This window comes from Lissotriton vulgaris, chromosome 5 (genome assembly GCF_964263255.1).
Source record: "Lissotriton vulgaris chromosome 5, aLisVul1.2, whole genome shotgun sequence".
NCBI classification, from domain to species: Eukaryota; Metazoa; Chordata; class Amphibia; order Caudata; family Salamandridae; genus Lissotriton; species Lissotriton vulgaris.
Window position 1 is genome coordinate 819,418,965 of NC_141693.1, and position 6,000 is coordinate 819,424,964.

The 6,000-nt window shown below is 48.6% G+C and overlaps 1 long non-coding RNA gene across 1 annotated transcript in view; it reads right to left on the reverse strand.

Annotated features, from left to right (window-relative positions):
- Positions 1-5,417, reverse strand: part of LOC147711642 (uncharacterized) — a 540,558-nt gene extending 535,141 nt beyond the window's left edge. Inside the window, exon 1 of the long non-coding RNA XR_015295953.1 lies at positions 5,353-5,417. This is a non-coding gene — a long non-coding RNA (uncharacterized LOC147711642). The remainder of the gene's footprint in view (positions 1-5,352) is intronic.
- Between the last annotated feature and the right edge of the window lie 583 nt (positions 5,418-6,000).

The window sequence follows — 6,000 nt, forward strand, 5'->3', positions numbered from 1 at the left end:
TCGCACCCCATCTCTGGAAAGTAATCAACATCTCCGGAAACATGCAGAGATCAACCACTTACTCAAGAAGCCCAAGGCAGACCCCAAGGACCTCAAGAAATTCCGGCCCATCTCCCTTCTCCCGTTCCCGGCGAAGGTCATCGAGAAAATCGTCAACAAACAACTGACCCACTATCTCGAGAAGAACAGCATCCTGGCCCCATCGCAGTCCGGGTTCCGCAGAAACCATAGCACCGAAACCGCCCTCATCGCCACCACCGACGACATCAGGACCCTGCTAGACAACAGAGAAACAACGGCCCTCATCCTCCTGGACCTGTCAGCCGCCTTCGACGCGGTCTGCCACCGCACACTCCAAACACGCCTATACAACGCTGGGATCCAAGAGAAGGCTCTGGACTGGACCATCTCCTTCCTCTCCTGCAGAACACAAAGCGTCCGCCTCACCCCTTTCCACTCCAGTGCTACCGAGATCATCTGCAGTGTATTCCAGGGCTCATCCCTCAGCCCAACGCTGTTCAACATCTACATGGCACCCCTCACCCACATCGCCCGACAGCACAACATCAACATCATCTCCTACGCCGATGACACCCAGCTTATCCACTCCTCACCAAAGACCCTCACACTGCCAAACCAACCTCCACGAAGAAATGAAGGCTGTTGCCGAATGGATGAGGAACAGCCGACTGAAGCTGAACTCAGACAAGACGGAGGTCTTCATCCTAGGCCCTACCCCTTCAGCTTGGGACGACTCCTGGTGGCCAACAACACTAGGAACAGCCCCGACACCCACCGACCATGCACGCAACCTAGGGGTCATCCTCGACTCCACCCTCTCCATGACTAAGCAGGTCAACGCAGTCTCCTCGTCCTGCTTCAACACCCTCTGAATGCTCCGCAGGATCTTCAAGTGGATCCCCACCGAAACAAGAAGAACAGTCACCCAGGCCCTCGTCAGCAGAAGGTTGGACTACGGAAACGCCCTCTATGCAGGACCGTCGGGCAAGCTCCTGAGATAACTACTACGCATGCAGAACGCCTCTGCACGTCTGATCCTTGTCATCCCCCGCCGTAGCCATATCACACCCTGAGACACCTGCACTTGCTCCCGTCAGCAAGAGGATAACCTTCAAGCTCCTCATCCACGCAAACAAAGCTCTCCACAAAACCGGCCCAGCATACCTCAACAGACGACTCAGCTTCTTCACCCCCACCCGCCAGCTCCACTCCCCCGGCCTCGCCCTCGCCACAGTCCCCCATCCGAAGAACGACCGCCGGTGGTAGATCCTTCTCCCACCTCACCGCCAAGACCTGGAACACCCTCCCCAGCAACCTACGGCAGACCCAAGACCTACTGGCCTTCCGAAGACTCCTCAAGACCTGGCTCTATGACCAGTAGCAGCACCCCCCCCCTCCAGCACCTTGAGACCCTCACGGGTATGCAGTGCACTCTACAAATGTCCTGATTGATTTATCGGTTGATTGATTGATTGATTTAACCCAGGGCTACCAGAGTGACTCCAATGTCTTGTCTGCTGGCCTCCTGATCGGAGCCTAAGAGACATAAAAGGCTCGCCAACATCATGCAGCAGCAGCTGGACTAACCTGAAGTGAGTTCCTGACCCCAAGTGGTGCCCCTCAGGTCTTGGATGCTTGGTGTGGCTCTGAGGGGTGTATTCAAGCTTTTTGGCTCAACATTCATCTCAAGGGACATCGCAGCAGGCTAGATTGAATAACTGTTTAGAATGGGATGTAGTTGTCACGATTCGCTCCTATGTTCTCGTGTCCGCCACCAGGGGTCTGAACTGTGGGACTCTCCAGTGTTCTAATATGCTTCCAGACACTCCCCTGCATGCATATCTTGACTTCCAGCCATTTGGACACTATTTGGGAATTGTATGTGTGTTACCTGCTTTCTGCCAAGTGTGCCCTGTCATTTCCTTCCTTTCCTGTTAAGCACTCCTCCTTGCTAGCTCCTTGTCTATTGTGCTTGTGTATAGTTCTACCCCTTTGCTGTTACTGCCTTGCGCATTCCTGTTTGATCGCCAGGATCGGTGGGCTCAGCTGACTACCTAGGTGGTGTTTCTTGTTCACTGTGAGTTTTGTCTTTGAGTTACATTTATAACATCACTATAGGTATAAGCTCCACAGACCCTGCCTTTGCATGCATATCCTACATGTGGGTATTTGCAGTCAGTATCTGTAACAGCAATTGCGGGTAAGAAACTTACTGAGCTTCAGTCTTACCATGTGGAGCTCCTCAGTGCTTTACCCCACACCCCCCTTTATTGTTAATGCTGTATTATATATATGTCTTGCACGTCCACCCTGGGTGTAGATAGTCTGAATGCTAAATTGCCTTGTGAGTGCCCTTCCTTTCATAGTCTTACCCGTCTTGTTCACTTGTACAAGCTTCCCCTTTGGATCCCTCTTTCTCCTCTGACTCCCTGTATGATCCTGGGCAGCACTGTACTCCTCCTTTCTATGTACGTCTTCTACCCAGTTCCCAGTCCTTGTCCAAGTCCCTGACTGTGTCCCCCACATAGTCCCGGACAGTCCCTGACAGTAGTAAATACTAGGTACAAATCGGATTTAGAGCCAAAAATCAGAAAGTGTCACTACTTGAGTCCTCAAAAGAACCACGTCTTCAGTTTTTTCTGAAACTCATGTGATTTTCCATGAGACGAAGCTCGAGCAAGAGGTTGTTCCAGTGCGTAGATGTCAGATAGGTGAAGGAGCAACCCCCCCGTTCTGACTTTTCTGATGTGTGGAGTTTTGGCTAGGATGAGGCTGCCGGACCTAATGACGCAAGAGGGAACATAGAATTCCAGTGTGTCCTGCAGTATTCTGGAGCCAAGTTTATACAACGCTCTGTGCGCATGGCATAGGAGCTTAACCGTGGCTCTTTGTCTGATAGGCAGCCAATGTAAATCTTTCAGACAGGCCAAGGCCAAACTGTACTTAGTTTTGTTGCAAACGAGTTTTGCTGCAGCATTCTGAACAACCGGTAAGCAGGAAAAAAGATAGTTAGCCATGCCAACATAATGCACGTTTCGGTAGTCTAGATTGATGGTCAGTAGGACCTGGGAAATGCTTTTCCTCCAGTTTAAAGGGATTCACCTGAAAATTCTCCTGAGTAGTTTTAGCATAGCAAAGCTTTTGCCACAGAGAGCTTGGACTTGGTCCTGCATGTTTAGTACATTATGTACCAGGATTCCTAGATTTTTCACAACACGTTTAGGCATAGGGACAGTGCCCAATTTCTGGGGCCACCAAGTTTTGTCCCAGACTGAAGATGCATTGCCAAACAGTGGTGCGTCTGATTTGTTTGCATTGGATTGACATCCAGTCCACAGTTTCTGAGAGGCAGTGGTTCAGATTGCTATTGATGGGCTTATAGTTCTCCATGAATGCACTCAACAACTGGGTATCATCAGCGTATAACCGGATGTTTAAATTGTATTTTCTACCAATCGTAACCAGGGGGGAGACATACGCATTAAATAAGGATAGGCTGAAGGAAGCTCCCCGTGGAATACCGCATTTGATAGTTTTGGGGTTGGAGGAGAAGGACCCCATTTGTACTGATTGGGTTCCATTCAGCAGAAAAATGTTGAACCACTGCAGAGCCTTAGAATGAAGCCCTTTATTATGTAAAGTTCATAGCAGTTGGTCATATGAAACAGTGTCAAATGCCGCCGGCAGGTCCAAAAGGATCAAGGCTGCAGCTTTACCTTGATCCAGCAAAAGTCAGATGTTGTCTAGTATGGCCAGTAGGGTAGCCTCTGTGCTGTTGGAAGCACTAAAGCCGGTCTGAGTAGGATCCCATAGCTCATTTATCACAAAGTAGTGGATTAGTTGTCGGTTTACCAATTTCTCAAAGACTTTGGAAAGGTAAGGAAGTTGGGAGATTGGTCTATATAATGTTAGTAACCTCTATGCCAGCTTGTTTTTGCCAGGGGAGATACAATAGCTAGTTTCCAAGACTCAGGGAACATGGCAGTATCTAGTGACTGATAAAAAATGTGTGTAACATAGAGGAAAAGAACTGGTATAAGATGAGAAAAGATAAAATGTGGACAGGGATCGAGAGGAGAACCCAATTTGACCTTAAACATAGCTTTAGCAACTTGTTCCTCCGTGAAAGAGACAACATTTCCTAAGTGAGAGCAGGCAACAGGATGAGGTTCTAGGGATTCCATGTCAGCATCCTCAGGGGAAGGTTTTTTATTAAACGTAGAGTAGGTTTGGATAATTTTGTCAGAGAAAAAGTTGCTAACACTCTCACAGTTGTCTGCCGATGGGGTCAGCCAGCTTCCATCTCAGAACCCCCGGTCCTGCCTTCAATCATGTACGGTGCTCCAATGCCTTTCTGCTAGGCTTACAGAAACACCACACACTCACATACACAGCCACCTCCCATCTCAGAACCCACCTACCTTCTTTCAAATATGTATTGTGCACTTATGCCTTTTGTCTAGGGTCTTTAAAACTCAGTATGCTTACATGCAACAACACCCATCACCAAAGGAGAGGCCAAGGACTGAATGGGCATTGACCACTGGTTTAATCACCCTGGGTACAGAGGAGTTAAAGATCACTTGGTGTTGAAGTCAGAATACGTCTGTTGATTTCTTTTTCAGTCAGTAAATGTGTCTAGCTACTGAATCCTGCATGTGTGATTTGTGACTGCCATTGTGTGTTGTGGATCCATGTGTGTCTATAGAGTTCTCTATTTGATCATTAAAGTGCTTGTGTGCATCAGTCAGTGACTGCATGTCTGGTAGTGTCTGCGTTCCATGTGCCCTGATATTTGTAGGCCATGTGCGCACTGACACGTGTATGCCTGGACTGTGTGTGTTTCTGTCTGTGTGTTGAACTGTGTGTGCATGAACCATGCAGGTGTGCTGCTATAGGTGCGCTGTATGTCGATATGCATGTTGCTATCTTCATATGAGTCTACATGTGTGTGATCTATGCCAATATGTGCACGCACAGAACAAATGTCGGAGCAGTTGGCTTTGTCGATGCTTGTTATAAAAGGCACTATAGATCGCTCTAATGGTTTCCAGGTCCATTTGTCTCCTGTCTCCCTGTTTCTTTCCAGATTGTAACTCCCAGTTGTTTTAAACTTTGTTGCAGGGCCCGAGGTGAAGTGCTTTGCAGCCACAGCATGTGGTGAGCTTGTCAGGCTGCAGTTGCCGCTAAGACTCGTTTAGCAAAAGAAATGAGCGTGGCCTGGGAGGGACAAAAGTGCTTTGTGCTATTTTCACAACAGGTTTAAATATGCGCCATGAGATGCTTAAAACCTGTGGGACATGCAATGAATGTTAATAAATGGTTACTCACCTGCCTGAAGACAAGAACCTCTCTGGCTCAGGGACCAGGTGCAGCAAAGAAACTTCTGACAAGAGTAGCCAGGCTGCAGCTTTGAAATAAAAGGCAACAGCTGGGATCAAAGTCTGAATTCTGGCCTCGATGGTGATTTCCACATATGGAAATGCAAACAATGCAGTTTAGAGGAAGCAGGGTTAAATACACAGAAGGGCCGGGGCAGGCCCCTGGAGTTCATACCAGCTTGATTAAAGCTTGTGTCTCCTCACAGTGAGGGATGGATGTGCCCTCTGTGCCCTTGATGTGCTGAGGGGCTTCAGCTGCTGACCCTTCTCCAACAGTGCACCGGGAATGGGGCATATGTATGTGCATGTCCATGCAGCCTTCTTTCTGACCCCACATCCCCCACTGATTACAAAATGATGAAATCTCGATTTCAAAGACTGGGATGAAAGAGGAATTACTGGGTGAATCAGACCCCGGATTACAGTTTCCATCACAATCCCTCATGTCTTTGAGGCCCCTCAGGCTCTGGTTCATCAGGGATTCGATTTTCCTCCCCCTGATGTACGCCCCCAGTTTGGGTAACTCCAGGGGTATGGACAGATTGGCCTGTTTTCTGAGTGACTTGTACCAAGGGCCTTTATTGTCAGAGTGAAGTAC